Source organism: Cervus canadensis, chromosome 2 (assembly GCF_019320065.1).
Source record: "Cervus canadensis isolate Bull #8, Minnesota chromosome 2, ASM1932006v1, whole genome shotgun sequence".
NCBI lineage: Eukaryota > Metazoa > Chordata > Mammalia > Artiodactyla > Cervidae > Cervus > Cervus canadensis.
The window spans coordinates 47,404,867-47,429,573 of NC_057387.1; the positions used below are offsets into that span (position 1 = coordinate 47,404,867).

General features: G+C 45.1%; 1 protein-coding gene across 1 annotated transcript in view; it reads left to right on the forward strand.

The window, feature by feature from the left end:
- The first annotated feature begins 9,703 nt into the window (after positions 1-9,703).
- BCAR3 (BCAR3 adaptor protein, NSP family member) overlaps positions 9,704-24,707 on the forward strand; it is a 218,909-nt gene continuing 203,905 nt past the window's right edge. The window contains exon 1 of the mRNA XM_043460603.1: positions 9,704-9,818. The gene's annotated coding sequence lies outside the window, so the exon portion shown is untranslated. The remainder of the gene's footprint in view (positions 9,819-24,707) is intronic.

Sequence of the window (24,707 nt, forward strand, 5' to 3'; positions counted from 1 at the left end):
TCAGGAAGTTCTCCTGGAGGAGGAAATGGCAACCCACTCCAGGATCCTTGCCTGGAAAATTCCATGGACAGAGGAGCCTGGTGGACTACAATCCATAGAGGGTCACAAAGAGTCAGACATGACTAAGTGACTGAGCTCACTGTCTCCACTAGACTGTCAGCCCCCTGGAGTCAAGAGCTTTCTCTTCTTCTTGATCCTCTTTCCCAGGGCTCAGAGCAGAGCTCAGTGAATATTTGTGGAAAAAAAAGGATGGATGAATGGGAACGGTGAGCACAGGCGGAGTGGCCTTCTGGCTGTTTACAGGCCCTGAGGGATTTCATCTCTCAATTAGAAGTTGTTGCCCTGTTGATGGTTCTGTTAACCCATGAGTAGTCTCTCTGACCCTGCCTCCTAAGCAAAAGTGAGTTGCCTAAAATTCACACCCATGCTGTCTCTTTCAAAGTTTTATGCAATTAAATCTGACTGCTAGAAACTCGGCTGCTGGTTTTGGCCACTCCTTCGCCCCATCTTGCCATTCGTTCTTAACTGCCTTTTCTGATATCGGCCAAGAGATACATTAGAGTCAAAAAATCAAAACTCTACCATGACCCATTACCAGGACTTGAGGTTTTTAATAACTAAGACCGTCAGACAACCTCCTCTCCCCTAAGAGCCCAGGTTGAGCACAGGTTGTGGGCAGACTGATAACTTAACATGTGATTTTTTAAAATTTTATTTATTTTTGGCTGTTTTAGGTCTTCATTGCTGTACAGGCATTTCTCTTATTGTGGCAAGTGGGGGCTACTCCCTGGCTGCGATGCACAAGCCTCTCATTGTCATGGCTTCTCTTTTTTGGAGCACAGGCTCTAGACTGCCATGGGCTTCAGTAGTTGCAGCACATGGGGTCAGTATTTGTGGCTCCTGGGCTCTAGAGCATAGGCTCAGTAGTTGTGACACATGCCTTGCTCCGAGGCATGTGGGATCTTCTTGGATCAGGGATCAAACCCATGTCTCCTGCATTGGCAGGTGGATTCTTCACCACTGAGCCACCAAGGAAGCCCCTTAAATTTTATCTTTTTGGCCACACCACACTGCATGTGGGATTTTTTTTTTTTTTAATTTTTTTATTAGTTGGAGGCTAATTACTTCACAACATTTCAGTGGGTTTTGTCATACATTGATATGAATCAGTCATAGATTTACACTTATTCCCCATCCCGATCCCCCCTCCCACCTCCCTCTCCACCCGATTCCTCTGGGTCTTCCCGGTGTACCAGGCCCGAGCACTTGTCTCATGCATCATGTGGGATCTTAATTCCCCAACCAGGTATCAAACCCACACCCCCTGCAGTGGAAGCTCAGAGTGTTAACCACTGCACTGCCAGGGAAGTTCGAACTTCTGATTCTATGATAGCAGGTAAAGGGAAACAGGGAAGGAGCTACCTTCAGAAAGGCTCTGAGGAGGATGATCATCCCATCCTTGAGGAATGATATCTGAATATAAAGCTGAAGGACGAGCAGGAGTTAACTGAGCAAGGAAGGGTTGGGTAAAAGTATCTCAGGGCAAGTCTCAGAGACTAGAAAAGTGGGACCTAGTGGAAGAACTGGAAATGCCAGGTGCCTGGAAACGGAGCAGGAGGTGGGAGTCGTGGGTAAAGCTCCAGCTGCAACAAGAGACAAGCAGAGTGGACTCCCAGCTCCCACACTCCTAGCTGTGTGACTCTGGGCAAGTTAATGATCCCATGAAAGGATCAGTTTCCTTACGGAAGAGAGCAGCAGTCTCTCGGTGAGCTTCAAGGATGAGGCAGTAGAGGTCAAACACTTAGAAAAGTGCCTGCCACACTAACTATTCATTGTATGTTGTGCTCTTGTGCTACCCAGGCCTGCACTAGTGGGGAGGTGCCCAGAGCATGGAGCGTGTTCAACAGACATGTGAAAGTACTGCAGGCTCATGGAGGCAGCAGTTCTGTCTCCAACCACCCAACTCTTCACCACCAAGAAGAGTTGCTAGAGGTTCCTCTTGCTAGAGGTTTGGTCCTTTCCCAGGCCCATTCCTCTTGCTAGAGGCTCGGTCCTTTCCCAGGCCCCCACTGGAAGCTGTTAATAGTGTAACCCTCCAGAAATGTAAGTGCTTTTACCTGCATTTGGCATCTGGTCCCATCACTTCATGACAAATAGATGGGAAAACAGTGGGAACAGTGACAGACTTTATTTTTTTGTGCTCCAAAACCACTGCAGATGGTGACTGCAGCCATGAAATTAAAAGATGCTTGCTCCTTGGAAGAAAAGCTGTGAACAATCTAGACAGCATATTAAAGAGCAGAGACATTACTTTGTCAACAAAGGTCCATCTAGTCAAAGCTATGGTTTTTCCAGTAGTCATGTATGGATGCGAGAGTTGGACTATAAAGAAAGCTGAGCACCGAAGAACTGATGCTTTTGAACTGTGGTGTTGGAGAAGACTCTTGAGAGTCCCTTGGACTGCAAGGAGATCCAACCAGTCCATTCTAAAGGAAATAAATCCTGAATATTTGTAGGAAGGACTGATGCTAAAGCTGAAATTCCAATACTTTGGCCACCTCATGCGAAGAACTGACTCATTGGAAAAGACCCTGAAGCTGGGAAAGATTGAAGGCAGGAGGAGAAGGGAACAACAGAGGATGAGATGGTTGGATGGCATCACTGACTCAATGGACATGAGTTTGAGTAAACTCCGGGAGTTGGTGATGGACAGGGAGGCCTAGCGTGCTGCAGTCCATGGGAATGCAAAGAGTTGGACACGACTGAGCGACTGAACTGAACTGATGGGCTTCGCTGGTGGCTTGGACAGTAAAGAATCTGCCTGCAATGCAGGAGACCTGTGTTCGATCCCTGGGTCAGGAAAATCCCCTGGAGAAGGGAATGGCAATCCACTGCAGTATTCTTGCCTGGAGAATCCCATGGACAGAGGAGCCTGGCGGGTTACAGTCCATGGAGTTGCAAATAGTCAGACTTGACTGAATGACTAACACTTTCACTTTTCATCCACATATATAACTACATCCAGATCTGTTTTTCTATAATTTATCTCCTTTCAAGTTTATACCCTTGTGATCATAATATAGTGGTTCTTTTTCACCTTGCTTTTCAAAATCAATTTATCTTAAAGAGTGTGCCACAACAGTACATTCAGACAGTTATTATTCTTTTAAACATCTGCATAGTTTTCCATTATATGGATGAGCCATAATTTAACCAGTCTTCTACCCACTGACATTTAGGTTATTCCAGAATTTCTTTTTCTATTACAAATAATGTTGCAATAAACCCTTGAACATATGCATGCTGCATGTTTGTGAAGTGATAAACTTACATCGGTGAACTTGCTGTGCTAAAGGGTGTTTGCATTTAAAACTTAGATAGCTGTATGGCTCCATCCACTTCCTAGGTGCTCAGAGGGAGCTGGGCTGCAGGGCTAGACACGGGATTCTTTCTGAGTAGCATCCAACCGAACAAGATTGGAAGCCCAAATGTAATACCCTATGTTTTTCAGCAAGATTACAGTGGTCTAGATTGAAAATTATTCCCACAGGTGGGTGTGTGTGTGTATGTATGCACACATATATATATACATGTGTGTGTGTATATATATATATATATATGTATACAAATGCTAAGTCCAAGAAGTTTCACAGACCACATTGTATTTATAGATATATTTGAGGAACATGCATATAAGATTGGATGAAGTATGTAGTCTCTGCATTGCATGAATGTTCTTGAAACATGAGTACTGAAACAATGAAATGGAACTGGATATATGGTAGGGTTGCCAAGGAGAGCCTGATGACACCAGGTGGGTTGCTATGACCACAGAGGAGGATACATCCTCTTATGTATATTTCTGGCCCTTCAATCAGGACAGAGGGATCTCTTATCTCCCATAACTAGACCTTATCAAGTTGTCAACAGATTACTATACCTGAGGAAAATCAGCCAGCCAATAGATGGAAGGTCCAAGAAATAAATTTCTGAGATCTTATTGACTTATCTCCATATAGCATATAATTTTTGTGAGTTCTCCAGGGTGTTGCCACAACTTTTCAAATTGGTAAAATAATTTTATTTCTTGGCCATGCTGCTTATGGGATCTTAGTTTTCTGACAAGGGACTATACCCATGCTCCCTGGAGTGGAAGCACAGTCCTAACCACTGGACTGACAGGGAATTCCCAAAATAATTTTATAAAAAGCACTATTCTGTCTATATCCTAGTATAAAATGCTGTAAGATATAGAGTTAAGTGAAGAAAGCAAGATTAATTAAAGCATGTATGGTATGCTACAATTTGTCTAAAAAAACATATGCAGTACTTATTTTTTTAGTGCAATAAGGTAAAAGAAAAGATATAAGATTGGAAATGAAATAAAGCTTATAATGAATAAAGTGTATAATGTGATTGTGTACAAGGACATTTAGTCCTTTGCCTAAAGGAATCTCCAAGTAAACTACTAGAACTAATAAGTAAATTTAGTCAAATCAGAAGACAAAGCATCAACATACCAAAACATCAAAAGGTCAATAGGCAAATGAAAAGACAGTGAACATCATTAGTCATCAAGAAAATAAAAATTACAATAAGAAAATACCACCTATCCATCCTAATGGCTAAAAATTTTAAAACCGAGTTGAATACCAAGTGCTAGCTAAGATGAGGCGCGATAGGAACACTTATGCACTTCTGGTGGAAATAAGAATGATACAACCATTGGGAAATTAGCTGTTTCTAACAAATTTATGTAACTTCCTTGTAGCTAGTAGTGTGCTTGTAAACCTTTAACAATTGGTTTGGGGGTGGAGGAGAAGGAAGTCCTGATTTATAGCATTTGCCTATTTCCATGGTGTAAATATTTCCCCCTTGGGATAAATATTTCCCCCTTGGCTGATTTCAAGCTACCAATGGGAAGTCATTGAAAGTAAAATTGGGAAGAAATGCACATAACTGGCCCCAAGCTGTACAAGCTGGCTCCAGACCACTTCCTATGACCCAGCAGCTCCACTTCTGAGTACACACCCAAGAGAAATGAATAGTAATATCCACAAAAAGATGAATTCTATGAGAAAGTTCTTAGCAGCTTTATTCCTATCAGACACAGTCTAAAAACAATCGAGAAAAGATGAAAGGATAAATTAATCATGGTGCATTCATGCAATAAAATACTATTTAGCAATAACAGACAATGAACTGATACAACAGCATGAATAATTCTCAGACATGGCATGTTAACTGAACCAGGCACAAGAGTGCACTCTGTATAGTTGGTTCCATTTACATGAAAGTCAGGAATGAAAAAACTAATCAGCGTAGGAATCAGATGGTAGCTATTTCTGGGATTTCTCAATTGACTTTTGGAGTGGGGAAAAGGTAACCCTCTGGGGTGATGGAAATATATTTTATCTTGATCAGCCTACATAAGTGTGTATATTTGATAAAAATTCACCAAGATGTTCACTTATATGTAAAGTCACCTCACTAAAGTCCTTGTTGACAGTGATTTTGCCTCATTAAAAAAAAAAAACACAGGAGTCACAAATTTTTAAACAGTTATCTAGAGGAGAATGGAGGAAACTAGGAAATAACACCATTAAAAGCTAGATTCAGAATATACCTTGTCTTGTAGGTTTGATTTTGGACTCATCGGAATAATTTACATAAAATATAGACTAAATTAAATCAAAATTGAAAAAGGCAATTCCTTAAAATCAAAATAAAATGTTTTTAACTGTGTATTGAGTTGGTGGCCAACCAAGAGGAATTATTTCAAGAGATTTTTAAAAATTTAATTAATTTTTTTTTCACTGCTGTGGGTCTTCATTGCTGCATGCAGGTTTTCTCTAGTTGTGGTACAAGGACTTCTCATTGCGGTGGCTTCTCTTGTCATGGAGCATAGGCTCTAGAATGTGAGGGCTTCAGTAGCTGTGTAGTTGTGGCGCATGGGTTTATTCGCTCCAAGGGATGTAGGAGCTTCCTGGAGCAGGGACTGAACCCATGTCCCCTGCATTAGCAGGTGAATTATTTACCACTAAACCACTAGGGAAGCCCCTCAAGAGATTTTTAACAGAATAAAATGTTAGTAATAACATTGGTATTATTATTCTGAAATTATTAGCTACATATAAAGTAAGTAAGTAATTATGTTAATGTTAATAGAAACCAAGAATTTTACCAGAAGAGACAAAGAGATGCAAACACAGAATTTAATAATGTAGTAAACATTTTATAGTCTTAAATTTGAGTGGAAAATATTAGTATGAACTGTTGATACATTTTCTTATTTTGAAAGTCTGTTTCCTAGTTCTGCCTACTGAAAAGACCTAGAAAAAATGACCAGTCACATGGAATGTGTGCCCTGAGTGCCAGTTTAGTCCCTTAATACTATTTCCCACTAACGGGAACCAGGGCTTCTTGAGGAGATGGATGGTTCTGGTCTGAGGCAGGCAATGTACGTGATCAACCTGGAACATCACAACATACCTGAAATTCCTGGAGTCATGTCAAAAGGACTCAGAGCCAACCTGTCAAGGCTCTAACTAACCACGTATGGGACAATTTAAACATGAAAATGGAAAAGAATTAAAACATGTGAATCATGTTCAAAATTCATAATATTCATAATGATGCTAAAAAAATTCCAACCCCAAACCACCATTGGATGATACTGGGAAACCAACTTACTGTTCGGAATATAGGCAAGTAAACATGTTATCTACTTTCGCCGTATGAACTGAATTTCAAACAGTAGTGAAGGAGATGTTTCTTTTTATAGAAGCATTCCAGTCAATAATTAAGGAATGTCAACATTTGACAAGTCCTAAAAGAAATAATGGTTCTAGGCAAGGATGATAGTATTAGTTCCTGGGGCTACAATAACAAAGTACCACAGACTGGGTAGCTTAAAAAAGAAATTTAATGCCCCTCAGTCCTGCAGTTGAAAGTCTGAAATCAAGGTGTTGGCAGAAACATGCTCCCTCTCAAACTCTACGAGAGGATCCTTCCTTTCCTATTCTATCTTCTGGTGTTTGTTGGCAAACCTTGTCATTCCTTGGCTTGTAGATATAACACTCTGATTTCTGCCTTTGTGGTTGCATGACCTCCTTGAGTCTGTGTTCAAATGTTCCTCCTCTAATAAGTGCTGGGTTAATGTGGGTCTCATTTTAACCTGAATTACCTCCATGGGCATGAAGTTTAGGATTTGAACATATCTTTTGTGAGGGATACTATTCAATCCTAGTCATCAATGGCAGTTAGGATCACAGAGTGAAACAGGACATTATCTATTATTCCAAAGAATTAGACCCAAATCAAACCAAGTCTAGATCTAACTACCAATTTACAGGAAACAGAAGGGATGGAAGAGCATGCTGAAAAACTCCACAGGTATATAATCTGTGAAGTCCAGAATGTGGGAAATTCTGCAGGACAAGTCACTTGGTTTCCTCAACCAATAAATTACGAGGAAAAAGCAGAAACAGAACCTTTAAATAATTATGAACATAGTAGACATAGCAACCAAATCCCATATATAGCGCGTGTCTGGAAATCTGAATACTTACTAGATAGTTAATGATATAGAGGGGTTACTGGCAAGTTTTAAAAAACTTATCTTTAAATGAGACTCTACTATATAGCACAGGAAACTAAATTCAATATCCTGTGATAAACCATAATGGAAAAGAATATGGAAAATATATATTTGTATAACTGGATCATTTTGCTGTATAACAGAAATTAATACAACATTGTGAATCAACTATACATCAATAAAATAAAATTAAAATTTTTAATAAAAACATATCTTAATGGTGTGGTGATAATGTTTAAAAAAAGAGTTCTTAATATAAGAATACAAAACTTCAGGGACTTCCCTGCGGGTCCAGTGGTTAAGACTCTGTGCTTTCACTGCAGGGGGCACAGGTTCGATCTCTGGTCAGGGAACTAAGCTTTCACTTGCCTCCTAGTGCAGCCACAAACAAAAAACAGCAAAAAACAAACAAAATGAAAAAACATGCTCTCAAATAAAGCAACACGATGTTTGGAAGATGTCAGGAGAGTAGGGGATGGGTTAGGTACAAAACAAGATTAGCCATGTTAAATAATGAAGCTTGGTGTTGGGTACATGGGAGTTCATGATACTGTTTTTTCTATATGCTAAAATTTTCCAGCATATACAATTATAAAAATAAAATGCAGTACATTAATTCAGTGTTTCTCAACTTGAGGCAGTATCAGAATCTATTTTCTGAAGATTCTTCCCTTCCCCAGAAGTTATGCCTTGTTCTTGCAGAGAAATTGGTGTTGAAAATATTTACACTTCAGTAAAGAGTATTTTTGTAAAGAAGTTAGACTATCATAGGATGAAGTTAAGTTATACATTTTTTATACATTTTTGCAGAATGTGTATGTTCAGGCTTTCAACTATTTTTACTCATCTTTTAGTTCAATGAATATCCAAAAAACTTCTGCCTCACATCTTCCTAAAATTTGAAATTATTGTATATATTGGGAATCTGATTTCAAATTCAGATGAATTTATATCTCATTAGCATTTTTCATTTTTTACTTATTCTCAGGCTCTGGCTTAAATGCTACCTCCCCTGCTCCATCAATTTCCCTGATTCCCCTCTAACTGGGAGTAATCTCTCTCTCCTCATAAAGTGATCTTACATACTGTTTTGTTCCTCTTTCATCTCTTCCTACTTGCTAGCATTATTTTACTGCTATTTATATATCTATTGGCTTCCCAGGTGGTTCAGTGGTAAAGAATCTGCCTGCCAAGCAGGAGACTTGGGTTCGATTCCTGGGTCTGGAAGATCCCCTGGAGAAAGAAATGGCAACCCACTCCAGTATTCTTGCCTGGAAAATTCCACAGACAGAGGAGGCTGGTGGGCTATATATAGTCCATGGGGTCGCAAAGAGTCGGCTGAGTGACTAAGCCACCATCTCCCTTCCCCAAACTCACTGAGATTTGCTGTTCAGTATACTTTTCTAGGATACTGAGTTTCTCTTTTCAAAATCATCCATTGCAGCTTGATTAATGATGGAGAAGTTTTATTTTTTGGAAGCTCCTGTGTAGCTGACAAAAATACTTTTCAGCAAGGAAGGAATTTTTAAAAATTCTTTTATTGTAAGAGTACTAAGTGTATACACAAGGTAAAAAAGAAAATCTAAAATGAGCCAAAAAGTCAGATCACTCCTCCTGCCCTAGTTCTACTCCCCAGGGTCTCCGCTATTCCAAGTTTCTTGTGAATCGCTCTACACATTTTTTCTAAGCATATACAAAAATAAATGCTATTGGACCTTACTGCAAGTACTATCTGTTGGGGTTGTTTTTTTTTTTTTTTCACCTTGCAGTATACATTAGAGGCCTTAGCAGCAAATACAGAATCTCTTTTTTGTTGTTGCAGTACATGGAAATCTCATCATTTATTTCAGTCCCCAGTTGGCAGCATTTTTTCCCAGTTATTTCCTCTTACAGATAATATTGCAATGCACCATCTTGTACACACAGAGAAAAGGAATTTTGTTGAAAATCTGCATTTCTGAAGGAAACCCCTCCTTCATTCTTTTAGCTGGGGGCAGGAAGCACCCTGTGGTATGAAGCAATCGCTCGGCAAACCTTCCAGACCTGACGGTATCACCTTGTGATTCCCCAGCGGCTGGGTGGTCAGGAGTGCACCTGGCTCCCTAGAAGAGAAGACGCCAGCACCCCCGGCTCTGTGGTTGAAAGCGGATGCCCCCTGAGTCCCCTCGTGTTTGAAGCCCCAGCCGGGAGAGGTGAAGCCTTGGCATCGTGTCGTTAGGTAAGTGTGCTGGCTCCGGAGGGGTGGGGCTGAGGCGTGTTAGACGCAGACTCACCTGCACGCTGCAGTGGTTCAGTTGGTGTTTAAAGTTAAGACACTAAATGCTAATGTAGACAATGTCTCTGAGGCCAATAGCAGTCAGTACTGTGTCCTCTCTGAGAACAGCATTTTGTGTGGGTGAGCAGAATAAGCTTTTATTTTAGTTCATTCTTTTAAAAAAAGAACAACTGTGGCTTGTGTTTAATCCTCTGGAAGTCCTCTGTGTCAGCGAGCCCTTTCTTTTCATGTGGGCATCTCTTGCCAGAAATCGGAATTTCCTGGCAGAGAAGAGAGGCAATTTGAGTAACCCAGACACAGACAAATACACTTCACTTCAACAAAGCTTTTCAGGTGTCACTGAAGATGTGTGAGAAACCAGATAGAATGCTATAGAAAATGCTCTTTTAAAAAAGTATTCTCCAGTTGATGGCTTTAATGAGGCTCTTGCTTCTCATCTCAAACTGGATAAGTTCAGGCCGAGGCTTCACTGAAGAGGGTTTTGTTGACCACAGGGAAAGGGTTGGGGATATGGTCAACATCTCAGTCCAGACTGTGGGGCTTCCTTTCCAGCTTAGATAATAAGATCAGGGCTCAGAGCAAAATGCTTATGACTTGATTTGTTTCTCCTCTTTAAAAAAAAAAATACTTATGGTGTCTGTTATTTGAAAAGTAGATAAAAGGTTTGTTTACAATCTCTCCCTGAAGAGTGGAATTGAACAATTCCAATTTTGGAATTGTTCCTCACTGCTCTTAACTACCTTGATGAAATTTGGCTGATCTACAGTTATTCAAAGATAAGCATATGTTTGTTGGGAAGGGAGCAGTAAAGTGCTTGCTCATCTGACAAGTCTGAAGTTTCCATAATGGCATTTGGCTTCACAACAGGGGATAGTAGGAAAGCATTGCTCTAGTGGAACTTGAGGTGTGGATTCAAGTGGGGGATGAGATTGTGGGGAGAGGGTAGAGTCTGGGGAAAGGGTGGAGGTCCTTTGAGTTCTCAGAGGAGATGCAGGATGAGCTGGTTAGAAGTAGAGGTCAGTTCTGTTTTAAAAAGTGGTAAAGCATTAACATCCAGGCAAAGTAAACAAAGAGGAAGAGAGCTAATGAAGGTGTGGTGCTGGATAGGGGGTATGGACCAACCTAGGGTGTGCTGGTCTCAGGATAACCTGGGCACAGGGCTCTGCACATTGTCTGTGCAGGTTCTCAGGACTGAGGGTCAGAGGCTTTAATACACAGGGCCCAAGGAAACCAGTCTCCAGGTCTCATGGGCTCCAGTAAGAAATCTGTCAGAGACCAAGGGGTTAGGTCCTAATTGAGAAGGACCCTCATTCTCCAGGCATTCATCCAGGGAAGCTTTCTGTACGCTGGCTCCCTCCCCATCTCCCCCACAGAGAGTGTCCCATTTCCCATCACCTGTCCCTTCTCCCTGAACAGCTTTTACAATCTGAACTAGTTCAGTTCCAGAGAGAAGCGTTTGTTAAGCATTCATTAGCTTGTAAGATTTTTTTTCACTCTGTGAAATTCTTTCAAGCTTTTTGACATTGTCAAGTGCCTGGATGATTGGGTTTGAACAGCTGTGATCTTCAGCTGTCTGAAGACCTGTAATGCCATCCCTGTCGAATGTAGATTCTAACTCAGGGATTATTTTAGTCAATAAGAGGTAATATTGGAAAAGGGTATAGGGTCTCCCCTTCCTGCCTTTGGGGCCTGTAATTTAAGACCTGTTCTTTCATGTAAGTGACTGCTAGTCAATCTGGATTCTAGTTTCTCTAAACAGATCAGTTTCCTAGAGAGGTGGAATAACAGGGTGCCTCGCTTAGGAGTCAGGAAACTGGGGTTCAGCATTGTTTCCACCACTAATTACCCCACGTGCCCTTTGGCAAGTCCTTCAGTATTCCCCTTAAATAAAGATGAAGGAGTTGAATTAAGATGCACAAAGATTTCAATAATCCTAAAGGAGGGGCTGAACTGATTAAATCTTAAAAAGTTGTCTGCAAAGATAGATGCTGGGAAAAAGCTAACATTACTGTTCCTTTTGAAAAGGTTTGTACCCCTGAACATGAAACAGGAGTGAGTTGTGGCTACCAGTATAGTTCGCATTTGCAGGCAGCTTCCGTAGAAACTCAGCTTCCAGAATAAGGTCAGAGGTCAGAGTTCTGCTGTGCTCTGTTCTGAGCTGGCAATGACATCACCTGCCTCCCATTTCACATCTACCTCCAATACACTCTCCAACTTAGAAATCAGAGTCGTTGTTCTTAAAAACTAAATTTGATTGTGTTACCCTCCTGCTTACAAACCTTCAGGAGCTCCCTATTACCCTCAGAATAGTCTCATACCATGGCCTTCATGATTTGACCCCTGTTGATCTTAAGCCTATCTCTTATCCCCCACTGACCCACAACCTTCAACCCTTAGTCTTGTAGTTCCAAACCACAAGCAGTTCCCAGAACTGGTCTCCTCTCCCTCTCTCCCCCCTCTAGAGTGCAGTTTCCAGCAAACACACACACCTCTCCACCTGTCAGCTTCCCCAGCCTCTGGGCTTTCAGAGTCCGCTGGGTTTACCCCTGTCATAGCACTTCCCACACTATATTGCAATTCCTTAGGAGTACTCCACCCTCCTATCCCAAGACAGTGAGCTCCTCAAGACAGAGACTATGCTTTTTCTAGCATTCTCAGTATCTGCTGTCTTCACAGAAGGCACTCAGGAAATATTCGGAGAATCAACGGAAGGCTGGGGGGACAATTGACAAACCAAGTGTACTCAGAGAAGAGTAATAAGGATGGTGAGGGTGGTAGAAATGAGGTTAATGTCAGTTGAAGAAGGTGGAATGGTTTAGCATGGAAAAGAGAGCATCAGAGCTCACCTTCATGCCAGGACTGCCTTGGGCAGTGGGATTTGATTTACTCAAGCCTCTCCAGAGGGCAGGGTTAGATTCTGGTGGGAGCAAGGCAGACATGGTGCAATGTAAACGGCAGCAGTGGAGACTGCTATGAGACTGTTTGGGTACATTTGGTGGAGGAAGGATGCCCTGCAGACAAAAGATGGCTTCTAGGTGACTTAAAGAGCCTCCTGGCTCTGAAGGGCCCCAGCACTGTCTCAGGAGTGTAGCTAGAAGGATACTTGTGTTGGATGAAGCATTCATCCCAATACTATTAAACATAGGCTCTAAGATCTGCAAGCACTGAAAGTTCTAAAAGTCAGTGATTCTCTCATCTAGGCCAGAAGACCACACGCTTTACAAAACTGAACAGACATTCTAATTCCTGACTTCTCTTCCTTAACAGCTTCAGCATATTTTACCTATTCCAGATCCACCCATGATGCCAGGTCCACTTAGTTGTTCCACTGGGGAAGGAAAGAGCTGCACAGAGAAGTTATATAACCTGCCCTAGTTTTTGAAGGATACTAAGAGACAGAATCTTAATAGGAAACAGAACTCCCAAGTCCAAGGCATTACAGCAGATGGCTTTTCCAGGTCCCTGATGACTTCACGGGCCAAGTTGGCCTACAAAGTTTCATGTTTCTTACCATTTTGCCTTCATCCTGCATCTAAGTTCAAGAACACATCACGGCAGAGTGGCGATGGAGATGGACTCAAGAACCAGATTTCCTTTGTGACCTCAGACAAATCACTTCCTCTTTCTGTGACTCAGTTTCCTCATCTATAAAATGGATGTAAAAATAGAATTAACCTTATAGAGTTGTAAGGATAAAATGAGGATACAGAACATGGATATACTTAATAAGCGTTACCTAGTGTTATTAGTATTGGATGAGGACAGGACTTGGCAATAAAGACAATTGATTTCTCATTTTGGTGCTAAAGGTACAGGGTAGTGGCCTTAAGCCATTCTCTGCACCTCATCAGAAGGTCCTCAGAGCTTCCGCTGAGAGCCTGAGTGGGGTGTAAAGGACCAGAGATGACAACCATTGGCAAAGAAGAACCAGATTGGGGTGGGGTGGGCTGAGCACCTAGCTGGAGCTCATCTGCTGCTGTCTGTGGTCCTGAAACAATTTGTTAATTATCTAGAAAAATGAGGGTGTGGTGGGGTTTACACCCACAACCTCCCTTCCCAACAGTTGCCTGCTTATGGATAGTCCACCCACAAAATGGAGTTTGGATAAATTATCAATAACCTTTGAATCATTCGTTTCTTTTTCTCTGAAGACAGGTAATTCATGTCTTCTGATGTGTTCACAGGGATGTTGTCAGTTTACATACCATCCATGTATAAAATACCTCCCCACCTGTTGCCTGTCTGAGGGACAGTCAGAAAGGGGTAACAGAGTGGAAACAAAAATATCTTACACTCTGAGCTCCCTCCCTACTGAATTTCTATGGGCTTGAAACTCCAACCCCGCTGAAGGTACAGCCCAGCTTTCACCTGACAGAGTCCCAGGGGCCTCATACAGTTTTTAGTGACAATTCAAGTCTTCCTGCAGAGAAGGCAATGGCACCCCACTCCAGCACTCATGCCTGGACAATCCCATGGACGGAGGAGCCTGGTGGGCTGCCATCTATGGGGTTGCTAAGAGTCAGACACAACTGAGTGACTTCACTTTCACTTTTCACTTTCATGCATCGGAGAAGGAAATGGCAACCCACTCCAGTGTTCTTGCCTGGAGAATCCCAGGGATGGGAGAGCCTGGTGGGCTGACGTCTTTGGGGCCGCACAGAGTCAGACACGACTGAAGTGACTTAGCAGCAGCAGCAGCAGGTCTCCTGAGGCCGGGGTCAGAGCCACACTTTCCTCTGCAGGTGGCCTGCATCGACCATCACTGTCTCTGCCGGTCCTGATGCTGCACCTCCTTTGCGGTGCCCACCTGGGATGGGGCAGGCTCTCCCCCGCCAAGGTCACAACTCTTGAGATGCTTCAAAGGGCTCTCTTGCTGTTTCAATTTAAAGTCTTCTTTTGCCAAAGACTTGGGATGGATTCCGAGTGGAATCTGGGCCAAGGGACGGTTAAGACACTTCCCAGCATCTTGTGCAATGGTCTTTCTTCTTTCTTTCTCATTAGCCTGGACAGTGCAATCCATCACTGTACTAGGATAAAGCCCAGGCCCCACCAGAGGCCTCCCCAGGAAAGAGATGGGGGGCGTGCTGCCCCTGTTCTCTTTTTGGATGTCAGAATTTAATCTGGCATCTTGTGGCTCAGTTATGTTCTTGATATCCTCATCAAATAACTCCCAGTGAACCTTGAGATGGACAGAGCTCCTGAAGGGACCCTGCTGACTGGGCTCCCTCTGGGACCCCCAGTCCGCAGATAAGAAAGTGCTTCAGACTTTCAGCACCAGGGGAATTTTCCAAACCTGATTAAGTGTCATTATGAGGAAAAAATTAGAAATAATTTTTCTTTTCATAGATTCAGAAAGCAGAAAAAAACTCTTAATGTTGATTTGGCCCATTCTGGCTGCTAGCAAGGTTAAACTCAAATAAAAAGTGGTTAAACTTAGAGAGAAAAACACCTCCCAGAGATTGAGATACTGCAATGTCTCCTTATATGATGGAGGGTCCCCCCAACCAATGGCCACATAAATTCCTCTGTGATGCTACTTAAGACCTTTACCTATTTTTCCATCCTTGAGGGGAATCAGAAGGAAGATGGTAGCTTGCCTTGACTGTCTCCCATCACACAATATAATTCTCTGTGCCTGAGTTCTTATCCACCCATCACACACATGCCCACACATCCCTACACACATGTGCTCAGTTGGTCAGTTGCGTCCAACTCTTTGCAACCTCATGGACTGTAGCCCACCAGGCTCTGCTATCTATGGGATCCTCCAGGCAAGAATACTGGGGTGGGTTGCCATTTCCTACTCCACCAAACACACACATTCAGCTCTAAACTGTAGTCACCTATGTCTGGCTTGGCTCTGGGATGTGAAGGGGGAGCCCTGGGTATGCAATACCGTAAACATATTTTCCCCAAGAGATGCTTATGCAGCAGTTCAGACATTCTCATTGCTCTGCCTTTTAATTAGTTCAGGGAGTTGCAACCTCACAGTGTGGGTGTGCTTGCCAGCTGGGCTTTTGGGGAAGTTATCCGGTCTGCGCTCCTTCTGTCTCCTCCCTCAGTGTCAGGAAATTATAGAGCTAGCTCTCTTTGCTTGTCTTGGAAGTGTGCGTGCTGATCTTACCCCACTGAGCCCTGGACACTCCGGGGCCTGTCTGAGCCAGCGCTCAGAGGCCCCTGGGGACCAGTGTGGTGACACGCAGCGCTCAGGTCTTGCAGCCTGCTGTCCTTGAGCAGGGGGAGAGGCAATAGCTTTGGGCTAAAAGGGATGGTTTTCACCCGTAATTACTTGGTCCCTTTGGGCGACATACTGCAAAATTGGTGCCCCTGGGGGCCCAGAGAAGGGATTTTATGACTCAAGGGAAAGCAGCTTGTCTCCCAGGCAGAGTCCTGTTCTAGAGGCTGCCAGATACCTTATCCCCATGAAAGACGAGGCCCCCGAAGAGCCCTTCCAGCCTTCCTCTGGGCTGCCTCCCCAAGGGGTTCTGGGATGGCTGCGGCTGAAATTAAAACTCTCACTGCTGCTGACTTTTCGGGATAAACCATTCTCCTCTGCACAGTCACCCCTTGCTTTGTTTACGCATCCTCCCTCTGGGTGTCCAGATCACTCTTTCGGCTCTATTTTAACTTCTCCACTCACCAGGCTTGGGCACGTCCTCCTCTTTCCCTGGGCAGTGGGGTTTCTCCTGGCTTCTCCCCTAGATGTCTTCGAGCTCAGTCTGCATGGCCAGTGCCTCTCTGACTTGCCGGTTTGCTCCTATGGGCTGTGGAGGTTTCTACACCACGCTTTTCAGCTGAAACCCACCAGGGTGCATTGTCTCTCGATTTACCTCATGTTTTGGCACAGATTCCCCTCTATTTCCTCCTATCTGCACATCTCTTTTTGCGGCTGTTCCCATCCTTCCAGCCTCACTCACCTTTTGGGCAGGCTTTCCCACCTGGACACTTGGCTTCTTCAGATCCCCTCCTATCTGCTGCAAACAGGGTCACTAATCACTGCCTTGGCATTGACTCTGAAGCTGCAGCCTTGCAGGCAGGCACCTGCTCACCACTTAGTCCCACCTGTCATGTTGATGGTCACTGAGCGTGACCTCAGCCAATCGCAGCCCCACAATGTCCCTGTCCCTAGACTAAGGCAGAGCACAAATGAAGGGGCTTGGAGCTTAAATATGTACTTTTATAACCTCTAATTTCAGAAGAGCTGCCTAACTAAATGTTGTATTGGATGTTATATTTATTTTTTCAAAATAGAGTAAATCTAACTTTGTATGATTTTTTACATTTTATTTTATAAAGGAGTAATATATTTATATGGTTCAAACCTCAAAAAGTCTAAACTCTTTTAAAATTATTTTTGGCTGTGCTGGGTCTTCATTGCTGCACGCGGGCTTTCTCTAGTTGCAGCACGTGGAAACTACTCTCTAGTTGTGGTGTTCGGGCTTCTCTTGTTGTGAAGCAGCGGCTCTAGGGCGCACAGGGTTCAGTAGCTGCAATTCTCAGCCTCCAGAGCACGGGCTCAGGAATTGGGGTGCACAGGCTTAGTTGCCCTGCAGCATGTGGAATCATCCCAGACCAAGGATAGAACCCGTGTCTCCTGCATTAGCAGGCGGATTCTTTACCCCTGGTCCACCAGGGAAATCCAAGCCTAAACTCTTACACAGCAAAAATTCTTTCTCACTGCCTTGTTTGCTTCTGCCCAGTTTCCATCCTGTGTGGGTAGGCCCGGTGTGGATCTTTCTTAACTTGATCACTCTTTGTAGTCTTGTACCAGATTCAGAATCACTGCTTCTAAAACAATGATGTGCCAGCTAGTTAGAAGAGGAGGCACACTGTGGCACATTTGCCATTTAGGATTGAAGTACCTGCTCCTCCCCTACCCCTGTGGCTATACATTCTGTACTAAGATCTTTCTCTTTCTCACAGCCTTTGTGGTACTAGGAATCTCTATCTCAGCCATCTTTGTCTACGTGTCTTTGTTTCAATGTCTTGAAGCTCAGAGCAGATTCCATTACGTGGGAGCTTAGTGAATTGCCCCCAGTTGATCAGATAAGCACTAGAGAAATTCCCTAGAAACCTCCAACAGAGACTTAGAAAGAGCCAGCACAATCCATTTATCACAGTTAGATTATGGCTGATATCCTCAAAATGGAGGAGCCCTTGAGGTCATTTAAACAACTTGAAGAGGGCTCAGCGGAGGAGAGAGGGGACAGGAGGGACGTGTGGGCAGGCAGGCATGCTCAGCTTCAGGCTGGGTGTCCCCAGAAGTCAGGGCTTTCTCTGGACAGAGCTCAGTGGCCCAGGCAGCAGGAGTGACCAGCATTCCTATAGTTATAAAGAAAATTCATCTGGGCAGATAAATCTTTGGAGAGTTCTGGCTGCCCACCTCCTGGGCACTCTCATCTCTGGGTTTCGTCGGAAAGGCGTCTGGCAGCCTGGTCATCATCAGCACCATCTCTGAAACTGCCCATGGCAATCACCCTTCTCTATATGCACACACGCTGAGTGCCGTCTAATATATTTGTCCCAAATCTTCACTTTTCTGAAGTGCTTTCAACTCACTGACTCAACTGGAGGGGTCACCAGTGCTATGTGATGGCCCAGTCCAAAACTAGAACCGCCCCTGAGTAAACTTTCTTTATGTTTGACCTGCTGCCCTACATATCTCTGGGAATTGCCACTGTTTTTAAAGATGCTCACTGGCGATCACGGAGGTGGCCCCAGGTACCACAAGATTCAGAAACATAGGAATGGGGAAGTTCACTGTGGTCCCCGTGGGAAGTGCTGACCTTCAGTCATAAACATGTAGAAACTGGCATTCTTATGTGGTGTATATGATTTATGCAGTGATACCACAGTAAACATTTAATTAACAAGAAAATGTCACTCGCAAGCCACACCCAGTGCCCCGTGGGATATCACACTTCGCACTGGGGACAAGTGAAAGGAAAACAAGGATTGGCCTTGGGTAAACTGGTGCTGGTGGTTTAGTTGCTAAGTCGTGTCCGACTCTTTGCAACCCCATGGACTATAGCCTGCCAGGCTCCTTTGTCCATAGGATTTCCCAGACAAGAATACTGGATCAGGTTGCCATTTCCTTTTCCAGGGGATTTTCCCAACCCAGGGATCGAACCCAGGTCTTCTGCACTGCAGGTAGACTCTTTACTGACTGAGCTACCAGGGAAGCCCAACTACCTGGTCTTTAATTAGGAGCTGTGGAGGAAACACCTAAAGCCCCTTTCCCTAGGAATATCCTCCAGGATGTCCGTTCTGGTTCATGCCTGCCAGAAAGGTTCTCCAGCCTCTGAGCAGGGATGGTCATCCCAAGGGCTGCTTGACTGATGGGTGAGGTCCTGCTTAGATGGGAGATCTCACACATGTGTCACAGCTGGGGAGATACCTTCCCCGGAGGTCTGTGGATGGGCCCTGGGGTCTGAGTCATTCAGGGTGGGATTATAGAGCCAAGACTGGGTCTGTGGATAAGGAAGATCAATGAGAACTGCTGAGGAGAAGAGCCTATGGGTCATCTGAGTAGAGGGCCAGCGACATCCTTATCTGGAGACTGTTATCACATTAAATAAGGAGAAGAGATGGGGCCCTGGAAGTGTGGGTGGGCTGAGGAGGGGAGAGGCCAGGATGTCTCTGGACAGGGCACAGCTAGAGCAATAGTGATGCATTATCTCTTAGGGGTGAAGACGTAACTATCGCAGATGGGGTGTTCTGGGTGAAGGGCCATGGCCGGGGTAGGTCAACCCTGCTGTGGCAAGCAGGGGACAGGTGTCTGTCTAAAGGATGGTCATCAGCCTTTGTGGTCTAGTTGGAGTTCTCAACCCTGCCCTTAGACAACCAGAGGTAGGTGGTGAACAAGAGGAAAGGAAGGTGGAAGTTCACTGGCACTTTCCAGATCAACACAGGAGCCTTGGGTTAGTGATCAGGTGGATGGGTGGTGTGTGGTCCAAGGTATACTGTTCTTGCTGGGTGGAGTCATGGTGGATGATAGAGGTGGGCAGGGCCTGCCGTGTGTCTGACCCTGAAGCCCACTCCTTCCTCCTGGCTGAGTACATCTCTTCCTTGTACAGTGATGTCATAGTCACAGCTTGAAATCGGCCATGGTGGGAGTGCCTACACCATGGAGATCAGGAAATGCTCTGTATCAGGGTTTTCTTTTCCAGAGAGCCAACTGTTAAACATTTACCAGCACATCACTCAGGGGTGGGGAAGTAAAGTGTACCTGTCGGCACATGAAAAGGGATGAGTCTAAAGTGAGGGACCTTGACTACTGAGGAGTTCGGACTTTATCCTGAGGGCTGATGAAAGTCATTGAGAAGCTGAATAATTCATTCAGTACATAAATAATTCAGTACATTGCTTGAGAGGGGAGTATTTGAAATCTGTTTGCCTGGGTTCAAATGCTTGCTCTACCACTTGCTAGCTGTGTGACCTTAGGCGGGCTACTTAACCTCTCTGAGCCATAGTTTCTTCATCTGTGAAATGGGAGAAATAATGCCTGCTTTACAGTTTATTGTGAGATTTAGACAAGTTTCACATAAAGAGCACTTAGAACAGAGCCTGGCGTGCAGTGAACATTCAGTAAATGTTAGCTATTACAGATGTGTTTAGATCACTCAATGACAGGATCATATTTGTCTTTGGGGATGAACACTGCAGCCAAGAGAATAGATTGAAGGGGGAAGGACGGAGGCTGGAAGAACAGGAAAGAGCAAGGGATGGTGGGAGCCTGAGCTAGGCTGGAGAGGAGGGAGTGCACCTGAGGGATCTTGAGGCGGGGTGGAGAGGGCAGGGAGTACGGTGCAAGAGGGAAGGAGAAGCGAGGGGAGATCAGAGCCAGCAAGCAGCCATGAGCAGTGACGGCTTTGCGAGAGAGGTGGGTCTTGAAGGGGTATCTCCATGGAGAAGAGGGAGCAGGACCTTATGACTAGAAGAAGCCATATAAGAGAAGAACAGGGATTTTCCAGGGACTGTTGGTGTTTTCAATAAACATATGTCACGTGAGTATTTAAATGTTTGATGGATGCAGCTGGAATGAAAAAGGAAGAAAAAGCACTAGGCTAGAAAAAATTAAAATCCCATAAGTTTCCTGCATTGCTCCCAGCTCCATATGCTGCTTTCCCAGAACCTACAGAAGCCACCAGCTGACAGGTCCAGGCATCACCCCTGCCCTGGCCGGGCAGGCAGCCTTCCAGCCCAGAGCTGCTCCGGGTGGGGTGGGGGCCCTGCAATAGCCCCGACCACTGTTGCTGTGGAAATTAGCCAAGCACCAGAGGGTTAAATTCTCCCTCTCTTTCATGAAGAGGAGAGGGAGACAGAGATCTTTCCTGTTTACACTGTGCTGGGCTTTCGGCGCCTTCCTGTTGTCATAATGGTTCTTTGCTGGTGGCACAGGCCCTCTAGACCACTGGGGCAATATTTCACCCCTGCCACACTTGAAAGCCTGTCACCAGAGTCTGGCTAACTATGTCACAGGCTGTGGTTGCATCAGTCCACATTCTGTGAGGTTAGCTGGGGGACAGTGGTAAGCTGGTGTTATATCCAGTTCTGTATTAGGAGTGTAGGGGAGAGAGCTAATGGCGTGCTGGCAGTTACACTGGCTGGGCCATGCAGACCTGGAACCTTCCACAGTTCACCTGCCTCCACCAACCACTTCCCTACTCAGCCTGGAGAAGGGTTGGAGGTGGTGAAGAGCCAGACTTTTCTCATATTCTGTCCCCCAACAGCTTCTCCTCAGCCACCAAACACTGTCTCTCCTCTCAAATGAGATGGAAAAATAAAGATGTGGCAGGTGGCGTTAGTGGTAAAGAACCTGCCTGCCAATGCAGGAGACCTGAGAGACCTGGGTTTGATCCCTGGGTCGGGAAGATAACCTGGAGGAGGGCAGAGCAACCCACTCCAGTATTCTTGCCTGGAGTATCCTATGGACAAGGAGCCTGGCGGGCCACAGTCCATAGGGTCACAAAGAGTCAGACACAACTGAAGCGATTTAGCATGCAGCAGCAATAATGCCACGAGGGTAAAAAGATAGCAGAGAACCAAGTCGGATCTGTTAAGTGACTCAGAGAACTCGAGTTGTTTGGAGGGAGAAGATAGATACATGTAAGAAAGGTGAAAAGATAGGCAGACTTTGCTCCTAAGTTTGGTGCGAACATCTCTCAGATATTCTCCTCCTGGGGACCCATGACTCTGCCATACTTTAAAAATGACATACACCAGGATGCTCAAAGCAGAGTATTGCTTATCTGTTGCAGTAATCTTTGGGAATCCGGCAAAGTGGCATAGATTTAGACCATCCTAGAACTGGCTCCCAATCAGGGGCTTTTCTCAGACATTATTTGACTGTGTCAGACCCACCTAGGCTTAAGGCAGGTCATTTGGACTCTCTCCCCCAAGACGGCAGCCAGTTCACCTTCTGTGGGCCAGGCCTGCCCAGCAGTTCCCAGCCAATGTGTGTTCTTTTCCAGCCACTGCTGGGGCTTCTGGGAAGCCCTTCTTCTCTCCTCTGGCCCTGTCTCCTGACAAGCAGGTCAACTCCCAGGGGTTGACCTGGAGCAGTGGAAGCTAGAGGCCCGGCTTCCTCCTCCTCTTTCTCTGCACCCTGGCAGGCAGTGCTGTTGGCCTTCCCATCAGAGCTGAGTCCCTCATTCTCCCACTGCCAGGAGAGTTTGCCTGCTGGTGGGGAGAGCTCAGTCCTTCCCCAGAAATTGCCCTCACCCAAAGGGAGCTGCTTTGCCCACGGCTTTGCCCGCACCCCAGGGTCAGCTGCCTCCAATGACTGGATGATGCAGAGGTACAAACTCTTAGCCCTTTGTCTCCATTCAGGACCTCTCTGAAGGGCTGACTCAGCCTCAGAGCTTCCTCTGGGTGGTGGGTGGTGAGATCTCCGTGCTGATGGTGCATCCTCACCATGGTGTGAGCCTTCTCTCCCTCCCTGGCAGTACCGTTCCCAAGCACACTTGCCAGTAATTGCATGTAAATCTCCATCCCAGTGTCTGTTCCCCAAAGGAAGCCAACCCATTACACTTGGAGACACAGGACGGAGGGCTGTGGGCCCCGAAGTCCAGGCAGTGGTCTGCAGGGAGGCTGGGCGGTGGGAGAAGCAGTGTGGCAAGGAGGTTGCTGAAGGAATGACCCAGGAAGAAGGAGTTCACGCTGAAGGATGCCTGCCTCACCCTCTGCAGCCTGTGGGGGATTGTCTGGCCCTGTTAAAGGAAAATGAGAGGATGAGAGAGTTTCAGCTGTTTGTCCCACAACTGACTAAACACACACTGCAGAATCCATCTTACTCCTGCTGGCCTGGGCACATTTACCTCACAAAGACATTACTGCCCTTCATCTGAGGTCAGCTGGGAAATTATGCAGTTAGTCTTACCACTAGCTAATTCAACAAGTGAGTGAGATGCCAAAGATTAAGAGGAAAAGATAAGAAGGAAGAGAAGCTGGGGAGCTGTATGGCCTGCTCCTCCTCTGGAGAAGAGGGGAGTTGGAAGGGTGCTCCCCACTTGGTCTGGCTTCATGCTCCAGGCCCCAGGATGTGCGCTCCTTTAGGAAGATCTCTGGCTTTCCTTAGTCTGAACACAAATCCCCTGACTATGACGGGAAACAGGAGTGAAGGTTTTCTTCTTTGCCTCTCAGCAAAGAACCCAGAGGCCAGGCCCACTCATCTGTTCGTCAGATCTGGAACAGACCCCAGTCACCATGGCTTCCAACCTGGGGGTGAGGGGGAGCCACAACTGCTCACATCCTCAGATCCCCATCTCAAACCCCAAAAGCTCAGAACAGCTCAGTGTCTCCTATTCCCATTCCAGAAAACTCTACAAGCCTAGGGTATAAATTTTGTAAGGCCAAGAACCCCACACTGGTGGCTAACTTTTTTTTCTTAATGCTTATTAACTTATTTTTGGCCACACTGGGTCTTTGTTGCTGCGTGGGCTTTTCTCTAGTTGCAGTGCACAAGCTTCTCATTGAGGTTGCTTCTCTTGTTGCAGAGCACAGGCTTTAGGCACAGGGGCTTCAGTAGTTGTGGCTCCTGGGCTCTAGAACACAGGCTCAATAGATGTGGCACAAGGGCTTAATAGCTTCAAGCATGTGGGATCTTCCCAGATCAGGGATCAAACCTATGATCCTTCATTGGCAAGCAGAATCTTCACCACTGAGCCACCAGGGAACCCCTGGAGGCTAACTTTTAATAGTGCCTGACACAATGGGAATGCAAGGGAATAGTCTAAAAGCCATGAGATTTTCTGAGGGCTGTTGGTGCCAAAAATCATTCCAATCCTTTCTAGAGGCTGTACCTGTGCATTCCCCCAGGAGGTGCTTATGGGGAAGGGACAATGCGCACAGACACACATCTGTCCAAATGATATATTACCTCTAGGAACTAACTGAGGCCCCTTTAGTTTCTGTCAATGTTTTTGTTTAAAATAATTTTTTAAATGCATTTTATAACAATTTCAGATGAAGTTGGAAAGTAAGCACAAGATACTAACTTGCTTCATCAGCTTTTTTACCCAATACCAAGATCCCCCAGGGAGAAGGAAAAGTCAAATACAAAGTTTACAAGAACTTATGTCACATAAAGTGAGTGACGAGCTCTCCAGGTTGGCCTCTGGGCTGGTTTCTAAGAGGGAGGGATGGAGGGCTCTGTGCTACTTGGAGGTAATAGGGCTGATTATTAGACCAGGGGTTGGTATTGCAGAGATAGAGTGAAGGGGACATGGCTAAGACTGAGCACCCCAAGAATAGCCTTTGGATGACTCTGGACCTGCCATTGTTTTCTAGAATAGGGGCAACTCACACTGCCAAGGGCACTAACACTCAATG